Raw genomic sequence first — 26,579 nt, 5'->3', positions numbered from 1 at the left:
ATGAGTGAGTGAGTGAACGAATGATGATGACTCGTGTACATGAGGATGGGACATGCAGAGACACCGTGTCCACCATCAACAGTGAGTGGCAAATCATTTCCCAGAGGTGGGTGTAACAGAGTATCCCATCACACATGCTCTTCTACATACAGTATGACTGGACACTGGAGAGGTGGTATCTGTGTTCTTTCCCCTTACATATATGTGGGTTTGTGACGGCTTTGACCAACAGAATAGGGTAAAGGATCCTATGTAACTTCCAAGGCTGCATCCTAAAGGGTCCTGTGGCTTCTTCCTTGTTGCCTGGGACACTTGTGCTTTAAGCCCTATGCTACCCTGTAAAGGGTGTGACCCCTCTAAAGCTGCCATGTGTGAGAAAGCCAAGCCACGTGGAGTGGTCACATTCAGGTGCTCCGGTCTGCAGGCTTAGTCTTCAAGTCATCCAAGTCCAGACCTTTAGACAATTTCATTCCCCAGCTGCAAGTCACCTCTGGGCTTTGTGTCTCCCCAGCTGACATCAAGGAGCTAACCCTGCAATGCCCTGATTGAATTCCTGACCAGAGAATACAGGAGCATAATCAAATAGCAGTTTTAATCTGCTAAACACCGGGGTAGTTTGTTACTCAGCAGATGCTGACTGAAACACAGTGACTGAGTACTCCCTATCTCTGAATCCTCAGCCCAGAGCACCAGGCCTGGAACCAAGCAGGGGCGACGTAGGATTAGTTGAGTAAATGAGTGAGGGAATAACTGAATAAATGAGCATGTGTTTTTAGAGCTCTGCTCATGCATAAGCTTTCCTTCGGGAGCCCCTCTTCATCATCTGTGTTCACACGAGTAGGCTGAGTACTGAGGCTTTAGTGAGGACTGGATGCTCCAGAACCAGGAAACAGCACTTCTTTTTCAAAGAAAATCTGCCATGATTTGCTGTCTGACAAATCAGCTTTTCTGGTTGATTGACAACTTTGGTAGGAATGAGAAGCTCACAGGCCAGTGCAAGTGGGGAAAGGCAGCCGTGTGCAGAAAGGAAATAGGCAGCAGAGGGATTTTACTATTATCAAGTGTGTCATTTTCCACCGAAGTGAGCAAAGGCCTGCACTGCATCTTTTAGAGGCAGGCCACTGACCAAAGTGCACGAAAAAGGCTACCAGTTAACTTTCCCCTCTAACTCATTCCAGCCCCACATCCCCACCCAGCTGTAAAGGCTGGGGAAGAAATTGCTCTTGGTAAAGTCCACCTTCATTTAAGTCCCAGTCCTGGATGGAGGCAGTATGTTGGCCTAGACTGTTTTGCAAATGCTGTCCAATGTGGTTCCTTTGATTTGCCCCCAAGCCGCTTTGCAATAGCTGTTAGAAATTATAACTGCGAGGGAGGCATTATAAAGAGCCAGGGGTTTGCCTACCTGGAAAACATTGGTGGGCAGCATCCAGCTGAGGCTGTTGTCTCTTGGCTGAGAAAGTATCACATTGCATTCAGAGGCAGGAGGCCAGCTCCTTTCAACAGAGGGCTACGCCTGTGTCTTAATAGCAAAAGCATTGCATCCTGGGGTCTCGCTGCCCTTGACATGTGACCTAAGAGATGTTGGGAACACTTGTTGACTACAACCTGGCAGGGATCACCGAAGGAGGCAAGATTGTGCTGTGGGGAGAGCATCTCTCTCTGAGAAATCCACATGGCAAGTCAACTGAAAAAGCCCTCTGTCAACTAGAGCCTTGTTAAAGGAGTCCAGTTCAGCTACTCCCTTTTACTAAAAGGATAGTCAGCATGCTTTGAGTTTCTTAAAGCAGAGAAGTAGGCAGCTAGTTCATTTCGCATAACCTGAACCCTCAATCTCAAGATGTATTTACTGCTAAAAGGTGTGTGCGCAGGTGCCCCCTATAGGCAAGTTGTGATGCTGCAGCCTAGCTCTATTAGATGCCGTACCAGACAAAAAGCACCGTAAAGTCAATAGATAAAAAGTGCAAGGGGATTTTAAAAATATACATATATAAATATTTGTTGGCATAATTTGTTTTATAAAGAGGTAAAAGCTCTTTCGAAGTGGAGACAGCAATCATTAAATTGTATGCAAGAAGATGGAGAAAACTGTATTCGAGGAATTCCTCTCGGAAAAAATTCTGTGTGTCAAGGAAAGGAATTCTCTGATAAGTCTCTCTGGTTGTGGCGTAAGACTCCAGAGGTCATGCTCCAGGAAGAGTAGATGGTGTTTAAACTGCCTGCTAAGGAGGGTGGTTCCTGTTAGCTGGCCGTAGTAGATCTGGCGGGAGTAGACATGTTTGAGGGCAAAGCTGCATTGCTTGACCCAATAGAAAGGAGACAGAGCATTTGCAGAGGAGTTTAGAAGAGGAAGATTACCAGGGGCAACACGAGAGAATGGGCACTTGGGGGATAGTCATGTCTGTTGAGGAATGGAGGAAGTGTGCTCTGAGGGGTACAGGGTACCATCTCTCCTGCATGTCCCCCATAGGAAATCTGGTGGGATTCTTTGTGGAAAATGGATAAGCGGTGAGACCCTGGGTTGTTCTGGGTTCTAAATAGAAGCTTGAATCGAAAGGGGTTTTAGGAGGTCACCAAGCCCATTCCCACACAAAGTAGAAGCCCCTTCCCTGGCTCCCCTGGGAAGCATAAGCAGCCTGGTTCAAACACTTCCAGGACAGCGAGCTCACTTCTTCAGGAGGCAGACAGGGCCAGTGAGGAGACGCCTGTCTTTGGTTTGCTGTCTTTGTTTGATTCAAAGGAATTGCAAATAAGGAAGTGGCTACACTTTTGTGGTAGGGAGGCGAGGGCATAACAGTAAAGTCACAATAGCTCCTGGGTAGAGCATTCCTACCGGTGCCAAGTACTTCACTTACATGATCTTCTTAGAGCCTTATGGGGAAGTCATTTCTTCTGCTTTGAGATAAAGACATGGAGATCTTGCAGGCCCAGCTTATCTGCCTGAAGTCACACAGCCAGTACGAGGAGAAGCAAGGATTTAAACTTAGGGGTCTTTGAGCTTTTCACCCCATCACCATGCCTTCCCTGTTGATTTTACTGGGAAGTCACCCTCTAACAACATCTGTGAGAGAACGCTTGTCCTGCAAAGTGATGGACTCCACATCAGGTCGGATTGTAGTTTCTGCACCTTAAGAGGAGCAGAGAGAACTTCCAAAAGGGTCAAATAATTTGCAGGGGAAACTTGGAGAACAAATATCATCTCTGAGAAACATTGAAAAGAACTGGGATGATTTCACTTGGAGAAGGCTAGTTATATAATGGGCTTTCAAGTTTATGAAAGATTCTTAGACACGGTGGCCACCAGCTGTTCTTCATTTCCATCCTGGACCAGAGAGGAGGAAATAGGCTTAAGCAGCAGCCTGAAGGTGTCGATATGGAAGAACTTCCTGACCCTGCAATGGGTCAGTGCAGGAAAAAAAAAAAAAAAAAAGAGCAGGCCCTTTTTCTGAGGACACCAAATGGAGAGCAGAGTCATTTTGGTGTGTGTGGGCTTTTTAGAAGCCAACGTCTGCTTTATTAATCGGGTTCACTGGCTGTATATCTCAGGATTTTGTCTCTACAAGCACTCAGGTTCAGAGGGCAATATTGTGGGATCCCTTGAGGATCTTCTCTGACAGTAGAGCTACGCCCCCATTTATAGCCACTACCCCTTAATAATGACTGATCTTGCCAAGGTCCAGGGCATTATGCATAGATAAGTGCCAGGGCTCTGGGCCATTGGTTCTGCCCCTGGCAGTTTCCTGGTCCCTAAAACTGGGGCTCAGGGCATCTCATGGGATTCTGGGGAGGGGGGAATGAAATCATCTATGTGTAGGTCTAGCAGAGAGCCTGGCATGTAGGTGGTACTCAATAAATGATAGTCTACTATATGTATAACTGAACCACTTTGCTGTACACCTGAAACTAACACAACATTGTAAATCAACTATACCCCAATGTAAAGTAAAAATTAAATTTTAAAAAGTTAAGCAAAAAAAAAAAAAAAGCCTTCTGCTCCTACTACCCAAGTCTTAGAACTTATGTGAAGTCTAAATAAACTCTGTTGTTTTTTTTTTTGCGGTATGCGGGCCTCTCACTGCTGTGGCCTCTCCCGTTGCGGAGCACAGGCTCCAGACGTGCAGGCTCAGTGGCCATGGCTCGCGGGCCCAGCCGCTCCGTGGCATGTGGGATCTTCCCGGACCGGGGCACGAACCCATGTCCCCTGCATTGGCAGGCGGACTCTCAACCACTGCGCCACCAGGGAAGCCTAAACTCTGTTTTTTAATAGTAAAATTATTTGATTTTGAGTTGATGAGTTCTGCAAGATTACTCTGTTGGACCTAGTCAAAGATTCAAGGGACACAACTTAAATGTTTGGTATGGGGATTTGGTGATAGAGCTCATATTCACTCTCTGAACAACACTCATAATATTACAGACCTTGGATCTCTGCTCTTAGCCCAGATCTTTCCAGACCAAAGTGCCTTGGGTTCATTACAGGTCACCCTTGCCCACCTCTCCCTTCAGTCCATCCAGCCAATGTGGACTGGTCCCTTGCAGGTCTCTAGTCCTCTTTAGGTACAGAATCGAGGGAGGCTTCAAATTATTTTAGGTCAGGCTGGGTTCCAACCCCAGCTCTTCCACTGACTTGATCCGTGGCCTAGGACAAGTCACTCAATATTCCCGAAACTCCGTTTCCTCATCTGTAAAGTAGGAATAAAAATCTTGCATCCTGTTGCATGGATGAAATCAAATAGGGTGCGCAAAGCGCGTGGCACAAGGTTTTGAATACAATTGCCAAATGAATGTTGAGACTAGGGCCATATTCTGAGGATGGTTTCTAACTCTTGGCCATACCTGAACCTCTCCAGAGCACCTCCGGGGTCCATCAGACTCTGGAACTTTATTAGACAACCTGAATTGGCCTATGGAGGGACCCTCTTTTCTCCTCCCCCCAAGTTCCTTCTTGGCTCACACGGGAAGAACGTCCTCCCTTCTGGCAGAAGGGCTAGGAAGGGAGCTTCTACAACCTTCTCTGAGGCCTTAGTTTTCCTGGAGCAGCTAATCTGAGTGGCCGGAGTGGTTGCCAGGCCACTGACGCATGCGTGCACCTTGGCCTCTGGCTGGTGCCTTCAGACTCCCACACAGCCTCCAGGAGGCCCGCCGTTTGGAGGGCAGGGCGATGGTGGTGGCGATCAGATGCTTGCTTAGCTGTTAATCAAGCCACGCTTTCTCAGCTTGGCACTGTGGACGTTTTGGATGGGATCAGTCTTCCTTGTGTACATTGTAGGATGTCAAGCAACATCCTCTATACCCATTAGGTGCTGGTAGCATTCCCCACCTTAGTTGTGATAGCCAAAAATGTCTCCAGACATTGCCGGAGACATCCTTCTGGGGGTCAAGCTCGCCCCAGGCTGAGAGCCACTGAATGAAGGTGAGGCTTTGATTCAGGTTTAGGTAATGAGCCTCTATCAGAGGTTTGGGCAGTGAGTCTGTATCAGAAAACTCAAAAGAGGGAGAGGGGAATTTTATTCCCACTAACCCTTAAACTCTTCAGCGGTGCTCCAGGTGGCTCAGTGAGAGGCCTTCTTTAGTTTCTTCATAGAGAGATAGAAATAGAGCAACAGATCGAGCGAAAGGGAGAAATGACAAAACGGGAAACTGAGGCAGGAGCCAGAAGCGAGTGACTTCCATGAAATTCCCGTGGCTGCTGGGTGTGCAGCAGTAGAGGAACCGGCGGGGCGGGGCTGGGAGGGCCTCTCTGTGCCTTGGTAAATATGCTTTTTCGGGTGGAAGGGCTGGCAGGTAAATATTAGTGAGCATCTCCACAACAGCTACTGGAGAGGTTGAAGTGCGGGGAAGGACACACAGTCCCTTGTACAGAAACCACATATTTTCCTCCCTCTGTCTCCCTAGCCAGCCAGTCACTGCAAACTGCCCCGTCGCGTCCTCCCCCGCCCAGACCTCTGCCCTGGGTCACCCACCGCTGCCAGCCGACCTAGTCCTCTCCAGGTCCTCCGCGCCGGTGCTGGAACCCGGGTGCATGGAGACAGGGGGCAAAGGAAATGAAACTCCCCAGCACTGAGCCATTGAAAATAATCCCTGCCTTTTCAAAGGCTGTCTTCGCCCGGTGCCAAGGCAAGAACTGTCTGTCTCGCCACCTTTCAGTTCTTGTTAAAAAGCAGAAGGCATGTCAGGGCCGGGCCGGGTCACAGGACAGAGAGGGCTTTCTTTGCAGTGCTGGATGAAACTCAGTGCTTTCATGAAAGCTCTTATTAGCCCAGCTGGCGTCCCATTTTCCTGAGCTGGAATAAAAAAATTGCCTCGGTCATCCTTTCCCAGGCTAATTTCAAAAGCATAATTACCATCATCATAATTGATTACTATTTATTTTGGTCATTAATAGTCATGCACCCCCTTGTTCCATGTAGACTAAATGGTCCAAGAATATTTATGGCACGTGGCAGCTGTATTCGTTTTTCTTCATTCCACACGCCCCCCAGTCCCTTTTCAGGGTAGCCCCTTGATTTCATGACACCCAGAGAATCATTCTCTGGCTTTCATGTTCAAACTCCTAAGCTATGGTGACTGATGAAAGTTAGGGTGAAAAGCTGGGGGTTCAAAAAAGACAGAGAGAGAGTACTATCGGGGTAATAACATTAAAGGACAAGAGGCCGGGTTACACCTTCCAAACTTGTGTTGGAGGTGGGAGGCTAAGGAGGGAGTGGAAGGGAGATGAACTGAACAATTATGAGATAACCATTTCTTCTCTCTGCTGTCTTTTTTTACTTTTTTGTTTTGTTTTGTTTTGTTTTGCCATACGCGGGCCTCTCACTGCTGCGGCCTCTCCCATTGCGGAGCACAGGCTCCGGACGCGCAGGCTCAGCGGCCATGGCTCACGGGCCCAGCCGCTCCGTGGCATGTGGGATCTTCCCGGACCGGGGCACGAACCCGTGTCCCCTGCATCGGCAGGTGGACTCTCAACCACTGTGCCACCAGGGAAGCCCCTCTCTGCTGTCTTGAAGGAGGCAGTTGTTACCAAGCTTCCGTGGGCAGTTAGTTTGGGAAGAGAATTGGTATTTTCTGCCTTCAAGACAGAAAGCTTGAGAGCTGCCTGCATGTGACTGCACAAGGATCATAATGTTCCCCCCAAATATTCAAACTATGAATATAGCTCCCATGTTGCCAAACTCTTAAGATTCCATCAACTGAAAGTCCCAGAGGAGGTTAGTCTAATTCACACCCACCCTTAAGTTGGAGTAGTTTTACTTCCACATCATCCTACCTACTGTTAGATATTGAGAGCTCCTGAAAGGCTCTGGAGATTATCAAAAAACAAAAAACAAAAGACAAGGAGAGGTTAAAAGCTTTAAATTCCCCCAAAGGGAATGCTCAGATGCCTCCTGCCTCCCACTGAACAGACATGCTGGGTCCGCGTGGGAGTCTGACTCAGGCTAAGGCAAAGTTAATGCCCACCTCCAGCCATCCTACTCCTTCATTAATGGAAGGATGAATGCCAGGCTCAAATACATCAATCAGAGCCCTTCTGTAGAACTTTTGAAGCTAGGACAAATAACAGCACGAGTCAGTGCCTCCTTGATGTTGGAAGTAAAGAACCATTCACCATGGTGGAGGACAATTCTTCATCCACCACACGTATGAAATCAGCCCATGGTGGGAAGGATTTAGTCAGTGCTCAGAGAGAAGCCCATTTCAGAAATGCAGAGAGAGTCCTGGTGACATTTGAGACCCTGCTTCCAGTTATTCCTGAAACCTGGACAAGAGACACTGAGAAGAGCTAGACAAGTTGTGCCAGGAAGTGCCATTCATATAGCCACCTTGTGATAGTGGCCCCGGGGTTGTGCAGTGTGCAGCTTGCGCAACTGTACATGGTGACCCATCTGGCAGCATCCCTACCCTTTCTTCAGCTTACTTGGAGATACTCCAACACCCTGTTATTGAACTCCCCTTTTTGCCAGATCCAGTTGGAGTTGGATTTATGCCACTTAAGCCCAATGAGATCTAAATAATGATAATAGTTATCTACAACCACAAAGGAAAAAAAAGATGTAACATCCCCTGTCCACCCCAGCTTATTCTAGATAGCAGGAGGGAAGTACCTGTTTGTCTTAGCTATGAACTCTCAATTTACTGGCCCTTCAGGGAGTCATAGAAGGGGAAAAGAAGAGTAGAAGCAAATCAGTTCCTCCACCCCAGCGCAGTCCTGGGGTGCCAGGCCTGGCAGAGCTGCCAAGAGTACAGAAGGCACATGAATGCAAACAATTTCCGGAAGGCCTTTGGTCTAGCTGCACGGGAACAGCTGCACAGCTCCCTAATGGGTGTCAGTGTCAACTCAGACTCAATATTTTCCAGGGGGAACGGGGCTGAGACAATGCTGTGCTCCGGCCAGATGGAGCTCTGGAGGGGTGGGGGGATGTGGAGGGAGAAGGAAGGTTGCCAGGCAGAATAGTTGCACGTCCAGACTCGGTGGGGGGGGGGGCGGGGGGAAGAGAATGAGGAAGAGTCTTGAAAAGCTTTCAATTCATAGTTCCTGCATTCCAGCCCTCTCAGCTCTTTCTGAGTCTAATCAATAATTAACGGATTTTTTTAAGGATGGAGGGGAAGAGGAACACTGGCAGAGTTCTTAGTAAGAAGGCTGAGAGAAGAGAATTCAAAAAATCCCAAGGAATGTAAATAAGTATTCTACAAAGAGACATGGGCGGTGCCGTGGGATTAGAGTGGATTTGGAAATCAGCCTGATTTGGGTTCATGTCCTGGCTCCGTGGAACCGTGGAACCGTAGAGAAGCCACATCTATCTGGAAGCATCAGTTTCCTCATTAAAATAGGCCTAGTTATACCTAATTGCGTGTGGGTATATTATCAGACACAATGAATAAGTTGTCATGAAGACCATAGAGCTAGTGTCACCCAGGAGAATAGTGCAATGCCAGAATGTGAGCTATTGGGTTTGGTTTTGTTGTTGTTATTTTCCTCTTACTACATTTTTGACACTGTTGTTAGGTTCGTATATGCATCTTTTCTAATACAACTCAGGTCTCTGCTTTCATCCTCAGGCCAAATATTTTTGGAAATATGTAACATAGTCCTTTTGATCCTAGAGAAACTCAGACTCATAGGCCTTCCAGGATCCATGCCACCACTGTTTGAATTTTTCACCTCGTCCCTGCCGTACCCGTCCACATCTTGCCTCCTTGTGTATCCTTTTGGTTTTGCTTTGCTATTGCTGCTTTCATCTTTTTCTCACTGCCCATTTGTATTGGTTATCTATGGCCACATAATAAATTATACCAAAACTTAGTGGCTTAAAACGAGAAGCACATACTATCTCACAGTTTCTGCCAGTCAGAAATTCTGGAACGTCCGAGTGGTTCTAATTCAGTGTGTTTTGTCAGACTGCAGGCAGATGTCAGCCCAGGTTTCAGGCAACTGAAGGCTTGCCTGGGGCTGCAGAATCTGCTTCCAAGTGGGCTCATTCATGTGGCTATGGGCAGGATGCCTCAGTTCCTCCCTCCGTGGACCTCTCCACGGGCTGCTTGAGTGTCCTCACAACATGGCAGCCACCTGTCCCGAGGGTAAGTGATGGAAGGGAGAGTGAGCAAGCAGCAAGTCCCAGGGCCTTCTATGACCTAATCTCCAAAGTCACACACTGTCACCTCCACTTTATTCTGTTTGTTAGAAGTGAGTTACTAAGTCCGACCCATACTCGAGGGGAAGAAAATCAGAATCCACTTCGTGAAAAGCACGTCAAAGAGTCTGTGAACATTTTAAAACCACCGCAACATCTAAGTTAGTTAGCCTTCCCATCATGTCTTCAGTTTCAGGATTTTAAGATTTATTTTCCCAGGGACCTGCACCCTATTTCCATGGTATAGTAGGCTGAATGGTGGCCCCTAAGCATATCAGCTTATTCCAGCATATTCCTGGAACATGTGACTGTTACCTTAAATGTGAAGTTTTTGTAGATGTGATTAGGTTAAGGATTTTGAGATGAGGAGATTTTCCTAGATTACCTGGGAAGGGCTTAAATGCCATCACAAGTGTCATAAGAGAGAGGCAGAGGGAGATCAGACACAGAAGAGGACAAGTTGATATGAAGACAGAGATAAAGATGGGAGTGATGCAGCCACAAGCCAAGGAATGCCAGCAGCCACCAGCAGCTGGAAGAGGTAAGAAGCGATTCTCTCCTTGATTGTCTCCTGGAGAGAGCATGGCCTTGTTGACACCTTGATTTCAGCCCAGTGAGACTGATTTCAAACTTCTGGGCTGCAGAACAGTGAGGAAGTAAATTTCTGTTGTTTTAAGCTGCCCAGTTTGTGATCGTTTGTTATAGCAGCCACAGAAAACTGGTACACATAGGTTTCCTTCATTCAGCCAATACGTCTTTAATATGCATCTTTTATTCAGTGTCAGCCACTATGCTAGGTCTTGGGTAAAGAGGGGCTTTAAAAGAAACCCTCATGAAACCCTAATTCTAAATGTGGGGACTGCCACGTATATGTCCACCCCCCAGACCTCTGTCCTAAACCCCAGAACCCTACTTACTAAGTAGCTTCACCTTGACCTCCCATGGCCTCTAAGGGACTCAGATGAAACTTGCCCAACTTAACTATTTTTCTTCTCACCCTACGCCCTTTTCCTGGTTTTGGTTTATGGGATCAACATGCACCCAAATACCCAAGTAGGGAAACTTAGCCTTGATTCCACTGTCACCACCTACATCCAGTCTCAAATCCAATGGAGTCTACCTTAGAACTCTCTTAATTCAGCAGTTTGTGATTTCTTACCTAGAGGATCTCAAAAACTTCCTGTGATATGGTGATTTATAATAGGAAGTAGGCCTTTGGGTTTTATCCTTGCTCCTGGCACAGAGTTCCTAAAGCTCTTGGAATTTCCTAAGTGAAAATAGTGATAAAGATGCCAAGAGTGTCTTTTGTTATTCATAACAAGCTCCTTTCTACCACACCTGAATTTATGTTGAGGTGACTTTTGAAAAACCCCTAAGAATGGGAGCTGGTTGATTGGGGAACTGACCAGGATGAGAGGGTTGGAACTTTCAGCCCTACCCCCTGACCTCCTGGGAGGGGAGAAGGACTAGAGGTTGAGTTAATCCCAACCTTTTTGGCACCAGGGACCGGTTTCATGGAAGACAATTTTTCCATGGAGCAGGGGATGGTTCAGGCGGTAATGTGAGTGATGGGGAGCGTTGGGGAGCGGCAGATGAAGCTTTGCTTGCTCGCCTGCCACTCACCTCCTGCTGTGCGGCCCAGTTCCTAACAGGCCGTGGACTGGTACAGAGTGTTGGGGACCCCTGGTTTAATGGATCATGATCATGCCTTTGTAATGAAGCCTCCATAAAAAGACAGGGTTCAGAGAGCTTCTAGGTTGGTGAAACGTGGAAGTGCTGGGAGGGTGGTGCACCTGGACAGGGCATGGAAACTCCAAATGTCCCCCATTCCCCAAATTTGCCCTATGCATCTCTTCTATTGGGCTGTTGTATACTTTATTATAAACTGATAAACATAAGTAAAGTGCATTTCCGAGTTCTGTGAGCCATTCTTGAAAATTACTGAGCCTGTGGAGGGGGTCATGGGAAACCCTGATTTATAGCCACTCGATCAGAAGTGTGGGAGGCCTGGGACTTGGCAGTTGGCATTTACAGTGGGGACAGTCTCACGGGACTGAGCCCTTAGCCTGTGGAGTCTGACGCTAACTCCAGGCAGATGGTGTCAGAATTGAGTTGAATTGTAGGACACCCAATTGGTGTCCACAGAGAACTGAAGAATTGCTCAGTGTGGGAAAAAGTCACAGATCTGGTGTCAGAGGGTTGTGTGAGTGTAGAGTGACTGAGTTTTCCGAGATTTCCTCACTGGGATTTCTCTTTCCAACTGACTGTGGAACAAAGGTTTCTCAACCTTGGCACCAGTGACATTTGGGTCCAGATAATTAATTTTGTAAGTTGTTGAACAAATTATCAGCTTTAAAAAAATGCATGACGTGAGAGTTGCGAGTTAAGTTTTATTTGGGGCAAAATGAGGACTATAGCCTGGGAGACAGCATTTCAGATAACTCTGAGAAGCTGCTCCAAATAGGTAGGGGGAAGGTCAGTATATATGTGAATTTGGTGAAGGGAGAGTACATACAATCAAGCACATATTTTTTTTTAATTAATTAATTTGTGTTTTGGCTGCATTGGGTCTTCGTTGCTGCACGCGGGTTTTCTCTAGTTGTGGCGAGTGGGGGCTACTCTTTGTTGCCGGGCACGGGCTTCTCATTGTGGTGGCTTCTCTTGTGGCAGAGCACGGGCTCTAGGTGCGCGGGCTTCAGTAGTTGTGGCTCACAGGCTTAGTTGCTCCACGGCATATGGGATCTTCCCGGACCAGGGTTCGAACCCGTGTCCCCTGTCTTGGCAGGCAGATTCTTAACCACTGCACCACCAGGGAAGTCCACAAGCACGTATGTGTTGCAGAAGGTCTCGCGAGGGTTACTGCGAGTCACAAGGAGCATACGTCACCATGAAGGAACTTAGTGCTTTTCTAGATATGAGGAGATGCAAGAATTGGGCTCATAAAATCAGCTCCTGAAAATGTTTAACTTATCTGAAGACCTGTTCTGCCAGTTTTTCTCAGAGCACCGAGTGCCTCATTCCTGATCTTCACCCTGAATTCCTTTCAGGGGGTGTTGAAGGTATAATCAGCTGCAGCGGCAACTGATGTAATCCTTGCAGAGGTAGATGGCAAGTGCCCGTGGCAAGTGCCAATTTGTAGCTGACAAATTCTGTGTTGTGCACCACACTCTGTGCATTGCAGGCTGTTTAGCGGCATCCCTGGTCTTTACCCGCTAGACGCCAGTAGCACCGTCTCTCTGAGGTGTGAAAATCAAAAATGCCTCCAGACATTGTCAAATGTCCCATGTGGTAGGAACGTGGGGGGCAAAATTGCCCTTAGCTGAGAACCACTGTGTTAAGCTGACTCTAGAGTTTCATCATAAAATACGTTAATGATAAAATATACTTATGGTGTGTTCAATGTACAAGGCTGTTGATGATTGGCCCAATTTGTGCCTTTCTCGCTCTTGGTTTCTTTTTTTTTTTTTTTTTTTTGCGGTATGCCGGCCTCTCACTGGTGTGGCCTCTCCCGTTGCGGAGCACAGGCTCCGGACGCGCAGGCTCAGTGGCCGTGGCTCACGGGCCCAGCCGCTCCGCGGCACGTGGGATCTTCCTGGACCGGGGCACGAACCCGTGTCCCCTGCATCGGCAGGCGGACTCTCAACCACTGCGGCACCAGGGAAGCCCCCTCGCTCTTGTTTTGATCTTTCTTTTTCTTGTTGAGGTTATGAGTATGCACAGTTCAACTAGTTCTGCAAGGTTTGTTAGACAAACAACATTCCTCTGTTCTCCTCCCCTCCCATTTTCCCTTCTCTGGGGCAAGTACTTTCAACTCTCTTAATAGTTCCTCCATATCTCTCTATATAATTGAACTGCTAACTCTGGCTTTTTCAGTTTGGGACAGTATCCATCAATTTATCCATTGACTGGGGAAGATGAGGACTTTATCACTACTTTCTCCCTCCATTTTCACCACTTCCATCCCCTACCCTCTCCATATATTTATGTTGTAATTTTGGCTTGATAAGCATTTCTTTTTTTTTTCTTTTACATGTTTACATATGCCTTGCAGAACTGGGGCTATGAACTAATCTTCTGTTTTTCCTGGAATTAACGACTGCCTTTTTATTGGTGCTATTATTTATTTGTTTCATTTTCTAAGTGTTTATCATTAATTCAATCTCCAAATCTCAATTTCACCTTTCTGACAAAATCTATGAGCATCTAACCTGCGCAATCTGGGCTGGATGCCCTCTGCCCTCATACATAGCTGTCAGCCTGGGCTAGTCCTTTGCCATTATCCAGAGAATTCCTCTCATCTGTTTCTGTATGTTATACTAGGTTAACTATTGTCCCTTCCCTCCCAAATTCATGTTTTTACTAGAATCTTAGAATGTGACATTACTTAGAAATAGGCTTATTGTACATGTAACTAGTTAAGATGAGGTCATCCTGGAGTAGGGTGGGACCCTTAACCCAATACGACTGATGTTCTTATCAGAGGAGAAGAGAGAGAGATAGACATGCACAGAGGGAAGACTATGTGATGATCAAGGAAGAGAATTGGAGTTCTGCTCCTACAAGCCAAGGAATGCCTGGGTCCACCAGCAGCTGGCAGAGGCAAGGAAGAATCTTCCTCTCGAGGTTTCAGAGGAAGCATGGCCCTGCTGACATCATGATTTTGGATTTCTAACCTCTAGGACTGTGTAAATTTCTGTTGTTTTAAACCACCCAGTTTGTGATAAGTTGCTATGGCAGCCCCAGGGAACTATTACATATGGCATGTCTTTTTCTTTTTAGCATAAGCCTTCATTTGGTAGAGTATACCTTCCAATGGCTTCCTGGGAAAAAGCATGTGGAAGTTAAATTTTTTTTTGAGAATTTGCATGTCTGAATTATTTTTATTCTCTTCTTACACATGAGTGATAATTGGGTTGGATGTAGAATTCTAGGTTGGAAATAATGTTCCCTTAGAATTCTGAAGTCACTGCTCCATTATTTTTTGTTTGTTTACTTGCTCCCTGTGTGCTGTTGAGAATTCTGAATTCTTTCTAATTCCTGATCTGTTGCATATGACCTGTTTTCTTCTACCCTTCAGAAGCTTGGCAGTATGTTTTCTTTATTTCCAGTGTTCTTGAAATTTCATAATAATGTACCTTGGTGTGAGTATATTTTTTCCGTTATGCTGTAAACTTGAAGTTCCCTTCCAGTCTGGAGACTCCTGTTCTTCAAGTTTAGGACATATTCTCATATTATTTTGTTGATGAACATCTGCTCCTCTCAGTTTTCACCATTCTTTCTTTGCAGTACTCTTCTTTTTGCATGCGAGACTTCTTGGACTGGTCTCTGAATTATTTTCTCTTTTCTTCCCCATGTTCTGTCTCTTTGTCTTTCTGACTTACTTTCTGAAACTTGTCCTCAGTTTCATCTTCCATTTTTTTACAAAGTTTTTTACTTCTATTTTCACATTTTTAATTTTCAAGAAATATTTTTTGTTCTGTTAAGTGTTTTCTTTTTACATTCTGTTCTTGTCTCATGGATGCAATGTCTTTTCTTATCTTGCAAATGTTATCAATGCTAGTTTGGGGAAGTTTTTTTCTCCTTGCATAATTTCTGTTTCCTCTAAGTTGCTTTTATTTTGTACTCTGATTTACCTTGTGGAGGCTTTCCTGAAAAGTATCTTCATCCGTGGTTGTCAGAATAGTTGGAGCTCCTTGACCGTGAACTTAATTGTGGAGTGCCATGCTGTGCCAGTTGATGGGGGATCCCCTGTGTCAGTATCTTCAGATAGTTCCACCTGAGCTTGTTAGACATAGCAGAGAATATTCTTCCAAGCTCCTGTCTGGAGGGCAAAGGCCTGGTTGCCAGCATTCTGGAATCTCAATAGGGGCAGGGGTAGAGGAGAGGTGCATGTCCACAGTCACTGAATCCCCCTGTTTCTATATGATCCCCTGGGTATCAGATCCCATCAACTGGGTCTGATGTCACACAGACCAGAGCCCTTATGTTTTATCCTCCCTGGAAAGCAAATGGTCAGTCTTCTGCCAGAGTCAGGGAGGGGCAGGTACCCAGCAGTGTAGCGGGGGAGGTCCAGGCATCTAACTGCTACTAAACGGATTTCAACCAATGTCCATTATTTTATGCTCTCCCTCCCCAAAGCTTTGCTCTGAGTTCCAGAGGTCCCTGGTGCCACAGGTTCCTGAGCTTCTCTGTGCATTCTTTTGTATAAATCTAGATGGTTCATTTTCCTGCTGTGAGCTTGGAACTCACCTCTGTCAGGGCTACTCAGGCAGTGACTTCTTATCCATAAGCTTTCCATCTTCCAAAGTTTTGCGATTTTCATCTCTCTCATTTCACTTTTAGGTTTATGTCTTTAAAAACTCCCATCATGATAGTTGTAGTAAGGTTTCATGAGGGACTGCAATCAGATGCTTGTGTTCAATCCAATCTCTTTACTCAGAAGGGCCTAGTTTGCATTTCCAACCTCATCTTGGGTGTTCTTTTGCAAGGGAGCTCAGGCATGTCTCAAGTCTGTTCTGAAATGACTTCCTCAGCATTACTTGGTCCAAAGCCGCACTTTGAGCCAATCACGTCCTATCCAGCAAAACCCATAAACTGTATTTATTTATTCCATAGTGTCTTCCTATATAACCCAAGGAATCACGGTTCCATCAGATACTTTTGTCAAGCACTTTGCCACTCCTTTCTACCTCTCCTGCACCTGATCCACACGTGATACTGGGAGGAAATGAAGAAAGCTGGGTTAGGGTGGAGGAGGTTGGTGATTTATTGGTTTGTGACACATAGTCAGAAGTCCACTTGGGGACCTGTTTATTCAGGATGGTCAGGGAAACCTGCTTTGATGATGTGGTGTGTGAGCAGAGACCGCAGGAAGTAAAGGAATAAGACATGCAGTTATGGGTGGGGGCGGGAGGGAGTATTCTGTAGTGGGAAAGACAGGACCAAAAGCTCTAGGAGGGAAAGCAGGAGACCAATGAGGCTGGAGAGGAAGCGGGAGAGGAAGCATGGTGGAGGACCAGCTCCGTGAACCCATGATTAGATGCTGACATTTTCTCTGGGTGAGATGGGAGCCTTGAGGAGAGTTACATGATGCATCCTGAGTTGCTATGGCTACGGCAGGAGAAGAGAGCCATGGGCAGGAGCAGAAACAAAAAGCCCAGCAAGGAGGCTGCTGGAGGCACCCAGGGGAGAGATGGTGCTGGCCTGGACCAGGTAGCAGTGGAGGTGGTGAACTATGGAGGGATTCTGGGTCTATTCTAAAGGTAAAGCTGAAAGGATTTGCAGGTGACTTAGATGTGAGCTGTGCAGAAAGAAAGGAGTCCAATTTTTTTTTTTTTCAAGCTCCTAGGTAGACAAAGTTGCCAGATGTTGGAGGGGAAAAGAGTGGGAGAGGGCAAGTTTGGGGGGTAGATCAGGAGTTCAGCTTTGGCTCTGCCAATTTGAGTTTCCTGTTGGATGTCGAGGTGGAGATGGCGAGCGGGCAGTTGACTAGAGGTGGGAAAGCGGACAAAAACACCCAGTGTTTATGGGGTTCTTCCAACGTGCCAAACACTGTCTGTGCGCTTACACATATCTAGTCATCCCATCTCCATGGCGCCCTGATAAGGGATTATTCTTCCTCTGCATGGATGGGAAAACAAAGGTACAGAAAGGCAAAGTACCTTACCCACGACCATTCTGTGAAAAAACATTGGACCTGAGTTCACACCTGAGCCGTCTGGCCCCAGAGCCTGCCTTTCCACCCACGGTTCTCTCTTTGGGGTTTGGTGTGGGCGGCAGGAAACTGATTGGGGCCTGCGTGGAACAGAGGAGTGTGAAGCTCTCAGGCTGAAGGCAAAGCAGGCAGCAGATTTGTGGCTGTTGTCGAAATGAGGCCTGTGGGGCCAGTCAGATCTGGGTTTGAATCTCTGTCACTTAACTAACCTTGAGGAACTTATTTTCCCCCTCTCAGCCTCAGTTCTCTCTTCTGTAAAGTGGGGATAATAGTGAGACCTACTTCGTAGGGTCATTGCGAGGATGAAATGAAGCAATGCATGTATGGTGCTCAATAAATGTCATCAGTTATCATCATTATTGTTATTAAATGGCAAAGGTTGCAGTGTCTCCTGACCAGGCTCACATCCCACCCTCAATCCTCCATAAGGTGTTGTGTTGGAAGGGAGGGAGGATTGGTGGAAGGGAGCTTGAGAATCTATTATAAAATAGTAGACCTTATAGAATCTTTGGGAACAGCCTCTGTCTCTTTCAGAAGTCAGGTGTGGTTCAGGGCATTACCCAAAACCCATGATGTTACTGAGACTTTGTGGTCCATAAAACCACCTACAATTCTTCTGGTCCAGTGGTCTCTTTCTTTATTTCCATTATTCCAGGACCTCAGAGGTTAGGGCTATGGGAGGGAAGGGTCCATCCAGGTTGGAGATCAGACTCATAAGGAAGCTTCCTGCTTCCCGAGGCTACCTTGGAGTCCCACTTGGAGGATGCTGGGATGCAGCTTTAATTGGCCCATCTCACCACACAACATGGCAACAGCCCTGGAATGTTTCCTGAGATGAGGCCCTCTCTGACTTACAGGAATGAAGAGTCACCTTTAATTCTTGGTCCAGAAGGATCCCAAATGAATTTAGAACAACTAAATACTCTCAGTCAGTTCAGAAGGACACTTTAAAAAGCAACCAATAATTACAGTTTGGGAGCCATGAAGTAGCTCGAAGAGACCACGGCCTGTCCAGAAGAGACCAAAGAAAGAATTCTGTTTACCAACTTTTCATTTATGCTCCACCCACTTCCAAAAAGAATTTGGGGTGGCTGACTGGATAAAGCAAACAAGAATCCAAGCTCTAAGACTTTGCCCACTGCTAAAACTCCTGAGATGGATCCACCAAAGTGGGTTATTTTTCCAAGTGGAAAAAGAAACAGATCATGGAACCAAATAAATCACACGGACGAACCAGCTACTTATATGCATAATATATGTTGAAAAGAGAAACTATTCCAAATGCTTCTTTCTTTAGCATCATCAGGGAATGGAATTTTTTTTAATAAATTTATTTATTTTATTTATTTATTTTTGGCTGCATTGGGTCTTCGTTGCTGCTCACGGGCTTTCTCTAGTTGCGGCGAGTGGGGCTACTCTTCATTGCGGTGCACGGGCTTCTCATCGCAGTGGCTCCTCTGGTTGCAGAGCATGGGGTCTAGGTGTGCGGGCTCAGTAGTTGTGGCTCGCAGGCTCTAGAGCGCAGGCTCAGTAGCTGTGGCGCACGGGCTAAGTTGCTCCGCGGCATGTGGGATCTTCCCGAACCAGGGCTCGAACCTGTGTCTTCTGCATTGGCAGGTGGATTCTTAACCACTGCGCCACCAGGGAATAGAATTTTTAAAGCACATGTTGCCATATTTAAATTACTGATTCTTCTCTGTTCTAGGCACTGAAATTCTACCATTAGAATTCTTTTTTTTCTTTCCCTAATCCCTATTTTATTTAATTAATTAATTAATTTTTATTTTTACTTTTTGGTCTTGCCTCATGGCTTGTGGGATCTTAGTTCCCCACCCAGGGATTGAGCCCAGGCCCTCCCCAGCACGGAGTCCTAACCTCTGGACCACCAGGGAGTTCCCTACTGTTTGAATTCTTAATGCAAATGTTCCAGGGAAGTGACAAGCATAAATATATCAATTTATCAGGTGGTTCCCATTGTGACTGTTGGTCTATGAGTGGATGCTAATTTGTGACTGAAAATTTGAGGGTCTAGACGCTCGGTACTGCTGGGGGTAAGACAGCGTGGGCTGGGGTGGGGCACAGGTAGAGGTGGGTTGACTGCACGGGGTGGGTCTGGGGAGAGAGGGGGGAGTATGGTGAAATGAGTGGGGAGTATGGTGAAATGAGAAGGTGGGCAAATGTGTGAGAGCACGAAACTGACATTTGTTGAGCATTTATTTTACGTTTAGGCCTTTAAATGTTATCTTTACAACAAGGCTGTGAGATCAGTATTATTATCCGTAATTTTATTAAGGAGGAAACTGAAGCTCAGAGAGGCACAGTGATGGGTCTAAGTCACACAGCTACAAAGGAAGTGAGTCCTGGCTTGTTCGCAATGTGATCCAGCACCAATCGATCCAAAACTGTGGAAAGTGTTGACTCCTCAGCTCCTAGAATTTAGACCTGGGGACATTTTAGGAATTCTCCTGTTCATCTTCTTCCTTTGATGGGGAGGGAAGCAAAAGCCCAGAGACCCAAGGCATCTTGACTGCTGGGTGATAGCAGAGACTCACCCTGAAACTCAGCTCTAAAGCCCAGGGTCCTGCTGCTTGCTAACGACCACACACTTCAGCTGCCTGGACGGCTGCCATGACACAGCCTTACATGACAGAGCTCCCGAAAATTCTCTAAGCCCATGGACCATTTTCAAAAATGGAAAATTTCAGCAACCACACCTGCTGGGAAGTGGAGTCTATTTTGCACTGGAAGCCACTTTATTTACCATACCTGACCTTGATCTGCATCAGAGAACATTCTTAAGGATCTAGAGACATGCAGGTCAAATCCTGTTACAACCAGTACTTGGGGCCGTGGGGAGGAGGGGGGGGGAATAGTTGTGTTTCCTCGTGTCAAGTATTTCCAGGCATAAGTGGCCTGGGGCTTGGAAGTATTTTTGACATAGTGTGCTTTTTGTTGCTTATGGGATTTTATTTTATTTTAATTTTAGGTAAATGTCAGCATGAATTCCAGTGCAAACACAGGCTTCTCTATATCATTCACAGGTAAATTAAAATTAACATCACTTCCACTAGTGTCCTGTTGACAAACCCTGGCAAATTTAGGCAATTGGGATATTAGAAATTAAGTTGTTTACTTTTTTTCTTTTAATTTTTTTGACCATGCCCTGCAGCATGCAGGATCTCAGTTCCCTTGATCAGGGATCAAACCTGCACCCCCTGCAGGGGAAGCACCGATTCTTAACCACTGGACTGCCAGGGAAGTCCCAGAAATCAAGTTGTTTAAAACTCACTATGACATATATGAAAAGGTTGGATATGTGAAACCAAGGGCATGTGCCCAGTTCTTACGGCGGGGAGGAGGGTGGAGAAAGCAACAATACATATAGGTGTTCAGAACTCTACAGCCAATGAGCACATAATGGTAGGCAAGAGCTGCCATTTTTTGAGTATCTTTTCTCTGTGCTGGGCACTGTTTTCCCTACAAGTTATTATTTAACAGGAACTAGTCAGACTGCCTGGGCTCAACTCTCATCTTTGCCATTTACCAACTGTGTACCCTAGGGCAGTTTACTTACACTCTCTGTCCCTCCACTTTCCTCATCTGTAAAATGGGGACAGGATTGGTCCCTACCCAAATAGCAGGGTTGTGAGGGGAAAGGAGATTATCCTGCTAAGGCATTTAGCACAGGAGCTGGGCTGGAATAAACACTCAGTCCATGTTAGCAGCTATTATCTTTTGACTATCACAGGTATGCCAAGTAAGTTTTCTTTTCTTCATTTTGTGAATGTATGCGGTGGGCTTATAGAGGGCTAACACACTGCCCAGAGCCATAAAGAGTGTCTGGGGCAGAACTGGGGCTTGAAATCAGACCTTTTTACCTGTGAAACTAAACCCAGTGAAGAACCAGAGTGCGTGGTTTCAGGCAGGTAGATGGTGGCAGGAGGTGAGGTGCCTTTGAGTAGAAAGGCCATGCACGCATTGTTTCTCCTGGGGTTGGGATGGGTCTTTCTATTTCACAAATGTAACGAGAGGAAGCACATTATAGTTACCATAAAATTGGTTGGCTTAAGAGGAATTCCATTTTAGGAAAAAAAAAAACACATCTTACTGTTCTTATCTGATTTGAAATGTGAGGTCCCCTTGGCAGAGCCGATCACATTGGTCTTCTCTCTACCAGACACAATGGCTCCTTCTTACAGAAAATGCTTCGTAAAATCCCCTTTGCCATCCTGAAATGAAATGTATCTACACACGTAATTCCCCCTCCCAAATTAATTTAACGCTCTAGTTGTAATCGAAAAGAGAAATACAACTAAAGCGATTTATGATAAAACCATATGTGCACCAATATCTAGACACCTGGGCATGACCAGACCAGGGGATATAGCTTAAGTGATCAGATATGTGCTCTGAGCTATAATGACTATGTTTGGATTGAAGAGAAGTAAGACGATTATCCAATGAAGATTGTCGAAACTTCCTTTACAGTAAATAGTTTGAAAAGGAGTCAACTAAGTATGTGTGCCTATTTCAAACATAAAATCATCTAGAAATGTAGACAGATACAGGTGGGTTATATGGGTAACTCGCGTAACTCAAGCAACTTTCCTGTCAGTGGCGTATCTCTTCTGAAATGGTGATTCAAATCTTGGTAAAGTTCCAAATAAAACAAAATATAATCGTTTCTAAATTTACACAGGAGTTACATTCTGGGAAACTCAGTGTATATTAAACTGTACAAAAAAATACTTTGTTTATGTGTAAAGCTGAGCTAGGCTCTAGGTCAGATCCTTATAAACAGGTTTTTCATCTTCATGGATGTCTGATGGATCATTCAAAAGTGTGTGGGATTATAAATCAGAATGTGAAAGGTGAAACTATGAAACTTCTAGAAGGAAACAAAGAGGTAGGAAATGATGACTTAGCACAAAAAGTTATTAACCTCAAAGGAAAAGTTAATGAATTTTACCCTCTAAAGATTCTGTTTTATCAGATGACACTTTTAGGAGAGTGAAAAGACAAGTCACAGAATGGGTGAGGATATCTGTAATCCATATATTCATTGAAGAAGTCATACCTGGAATACAAAAGAGCTACAAATCAATAAGAGAAAAGACAAATGACTCAACAGTAAACTGGGCAGAAGACTTGAGCAGACACTTCACAGTAGAGGATATCCAGATGGCCAACAACCACAGTGTGATACCACAGGACACCCTCCAGAATGGCTAACATGAAACAGACAGTACTAAGTGTTGACAAGGAAGCAGGGCAACAGGAACACTTCTACTGGGCAGGTGGGAATGTCAACTGCTACAATAACTTTGGAAAACTCTTTGGCAGTAGCTACTAAGGCTGCGAATATGTCTGTCCTGTGATCCAGGTATTCACTTCTTGGTGTCTGCCTGGGAGAAATGTGTACATCTATCAATCAAGAAGTGTGTGAGGGAATGTTCGTGCCAGTGCTACTCCTAATGGCTCCAAACTGAAAACAACCCACGTGTCCATCAAGAACTACAAGCAGCAACATGGAGAAATCTCACAAACATGATGTTGAGTGGAAGAAGCCAGACATGGCATGAAGTCATTTCTAGGAGGTCTAAAAAAAAAAAACGAATTCCTTAGACGTGTTAGGAATCAGGGTGGTGGTTATCCCTGGTAGATGGTCATGGCTGCAAGGGGATCCAAAGGGATTTGGGGATGCTGACACTCTTCTGGTTTTGGTCTGGGAGCTGGTTACATGGATATGTTCACTTTGTGAAAATGTATTGTGTGTACACTCAAGATATATGTACGCTTCTCTATTCATGCCATAGTTCAATAAGTTTACAGTGAATATTGAAAAAAAATGTCAACCCTTATCCACTGATATCACTGGCTCCCCGCCAATCATTGAGATAGCTGAAGATGCCACACTCATTTCCAAAACGGCCCCAAAGATCCCCCCGTGAGAACAACTGGCCCAAACAAAAGGGGTTAAGACAAACGAATGGAGAAATTCTCTACACAGGAAAGTAAAGGGGATTGAGGGGTATATTGGTTCGCAACCAGGAGCAGATGGGAGGAAGAGTCTATAAAGGGAGCAGAGAAGCAAGGAGGGGGATTGGAGCTTGGAAGGGGTTGCTCTAAAGCCACCTGGGATGCAGCCCCACGTGTTGGGCTGTGAGCTCAGGTGCAGCAGGGGCACCAGCTGGTGACGCTGTGTTGGCCCACACTCCATGCCCACGTGGTGTGAGTGCTGACAGCCAGGTGCTGGGGTGGGGGTGGAGGGCAGGTGGTCTGCCAGGCCAGCAGGCTGAATGGAGGACAAGGTGAGAGGTTGGGGTTTGCATCCAGTGAGTGTCCAGGGGGGACCAAGTCAGTGAGAGGGAGATGGCCAGTGCTCCCTGGGGTGTTTCTGAGCCCAAAGAACAAGCCGTGAGGTCACACTGGTCACAGGTGGGGGCATCAGAGTCAGCAGGGCACCAGCAACCAGGTGGGAAGGGTCATGGCTCTGGATGTCAGCAGGTCCCAGCCAGCACCCAGGCCAGGGCCCCTTCCTTCCCACTCCGGGGTGGTGTGTGGCCCCTTCCCACTCCTGGATGCAGAGGCGTCTTGTGGGCATCACCCATCAGAACACACACAAGGCAGGTGAGTTAGAGCAAAGCCTCAGACCCTCACCACCCCAGGTGTTAACCTTTCAAGTTGCTGGATTATGTGAGTCTGAGAGTTATAGGGAGAAACTGGGGACAGAGTAGGGGTACACTAGTGGGGCTTGAAGCAGTAACTGTTTACAACCTGCGTGGTAGTGTTGATAATTTATCAGCCAGTACAAGTGTGTCTTTATACACTGGCTGAAGGTCAGCCCAGCCTGACCACTCTATCCAGATGAGGATTGGGGGGAGGTCATCTGAAAGACATTTTTATCCAAGAGACACCCAGGCAGCACACACACTTCTCTCTTATAAACAATTGTACAAACCACCTGAGAAACAGAACATCCTGGCCCACAAAGTGGGTTAAAGCAGTTCACTGGGGGTCGATTCTACATGGAGAGGGAGGGGAAGAGGTATCTCAGCTGGCAGTCAGCACGGGGAGAGACGGTCTAATGGGTAAGCCTAAGTTCATAGCAGCTGCTATGAAAGCACCGTGCCTAGGACAGCAGTAGTTTATACACCATAATGTTGATTTTTCTCTCGTTTCAAACAGTTCTACAAGTAGTTAGTCCAGGGCTGGTGTGGTATTTCCATGGTCAAAAGGGTGCCAGGTTCCCTCACTATTTCTGCTTCTCCATCCTTAGCCTTTGCTTTCATCCTCTAGTTTGCCTCATGGACCAAAGAGGCTGTTGCATTTCCAGCTACCTATTACGGATTCCAGAAAGAAGGATGGAGGAGAGGGGAAAGGGATACTCCATCTAGCTGGCTTCCTTCTAAGAAGCATCCTTGACGTTGCCTAGTGTGGACTTAGAGTGATTTCCAGGGTATCACAGGGAAAGTGCGAGAAGCAAGTCCTCAAGAAAACAGAGAATTGGGGAAGCCTACCAGGCAGTCAGATCTGGAGCAGGCATTTTGCAGAGCATATTGGGGGAAAATGCCTTTTTAGAAATCAGTAGTTGAGTACTCTGTGATTTATGACCATTGGGAGGTGCAATTAGCAACAAGGGCTCTGGGCCCACAAAGCAACCTGGGAGAAGGCAGAGGGCAGAGGGCAGAAGGTTAAGTTCCATTGAGTCTAGATGCTGGAGGAAAAAGAGGATCCAGCCAGATCAGAACAGAGAGTGGCCTCTGACATACCTGTCCAGTGGGCTTCCTGCTCCTTGGTGATGCAGGGCCTGGTATTGCCAGTTCACCACCATGTGACACATGCATCTGTATCCGGCCCATCCCACATAGGTAACCAGCTTCCTGGAGTCCTTCCTGAGTCCTTCCTTTCTCAAGGCACCCGGGACTCTCAGACTCAGGGTAGTAGCCTTATCACAAAATTAAATCTCTAAGTTTAACCGATGCAAAAACACGTTCGTTCAGTGGTGGCGATGCGAAGCTGAGACACTCTGGAGCCTTGGAGAAGTCCGTCATCTGGCTTCTTCTGATGGCTGAGCATGGGGACAACCTTCCCATCCCCATGCCACAGGCAATTGAGTTGGAATCCAGCCCCACTACCGGGCAAAGGCAGGACATTCTGCACTTCGTAGTGGACAGCCTCTAACCCCTCCATTGCCCCCACCCCAGGCCCACAAGTGCATCATTTCAAATCAGATCTTTTGAGCATCTACTGAAAATGCCAGTGGTGTTCTAGGTGCTGGTGGTCAGGTCTGTCCCTGGAAATGCAAGGCCCAGGCAGGAGTACTGGGAAGACCCCATATCTTATGCTCAACAGTTAAGAGTTCTAATCAAGCCATGAAGTACAGTATGCTCTAAAAGTTTCTCTTGACAAATGTACCTTCCTAACTGTCTTCCCCCGGGGGTGAGGCAATAGGGCCTGGTGGGCACTGTGATGAGCTGGAGTGTATGCCCAGTCCCAAGAAGGTAACTGCCCCATAGCCCCAGAGAGGTTGCCCATGTGAGGATATGGGCCCTTCACCTCATGTTATAAGCAAAGACAGAAATATGGATTTTATGTGAAATATTCCAACTTAAAAATTTTAAAATAGTGACCCCCCCCCCCATTCAGTTTATCAGACACCAGGAAGCTGAACAGAGGACATCTGGGGGCCAAATCTGGCCGACGGGCTGCTCTGTTGCCACTTCTGTGTCGCCTACCTCTGTGTATTTCTCAGCATCCTGGAGTAGGTGGTCTGTGTTGGTTGATTTAGTTGTATTTACCCCGATCCAGTCTCCAGAATGATTAAATTTTATGCATTTTCAATGTCACCCTTGAGCCGACAGCCAACTATGCAGGAAAAAAGAAAAGAAAAAGGGATCAGGGAATTGAGTTGGATTCCAGAGACCCCAGACCCTTTCCCCGGGGGTTCGCAGGTTCGCTTCAGCCTACAGCGGGCTGTGGTCCTGCAGCTCAGCGAGGGCATCTCAGGCTCTGCGGACCCGCGTTGCCGACAAGGAGGAGTTGCGGGCGCCCTCTAGTGGACAGAGGGAGGCACTGCCGAAAGCCGGCGAGCTGGCCGGGGGCGATGGAGAGCTCCCTCGGGCGGGGGTCGAGGTGGGGAAGGCAGAAAACTACCTGGCCCGGGGCCCCAGGGGTCGAAATGACCTGACCTGGCACCAGGGACACACAAAAACAGGCGGCTGTCTGCAATTCAAGAACTC

Source organism: Orcinus orca, chromosome 3 (genome assembly GCF_937001465.1).
Source record: "Orcinus orca chromosome 3, mOrcOrc1.1, whole genome shotgun sequence".
Lineage (NCBI taxonomy): Eukaryota > Metazoa > Chordata > Mammalia > Artiodactyla > Delphinidae > Orcinus > Orcinus orca.
Note: the sequence above shows the minus strand (reverse complement) of the source record.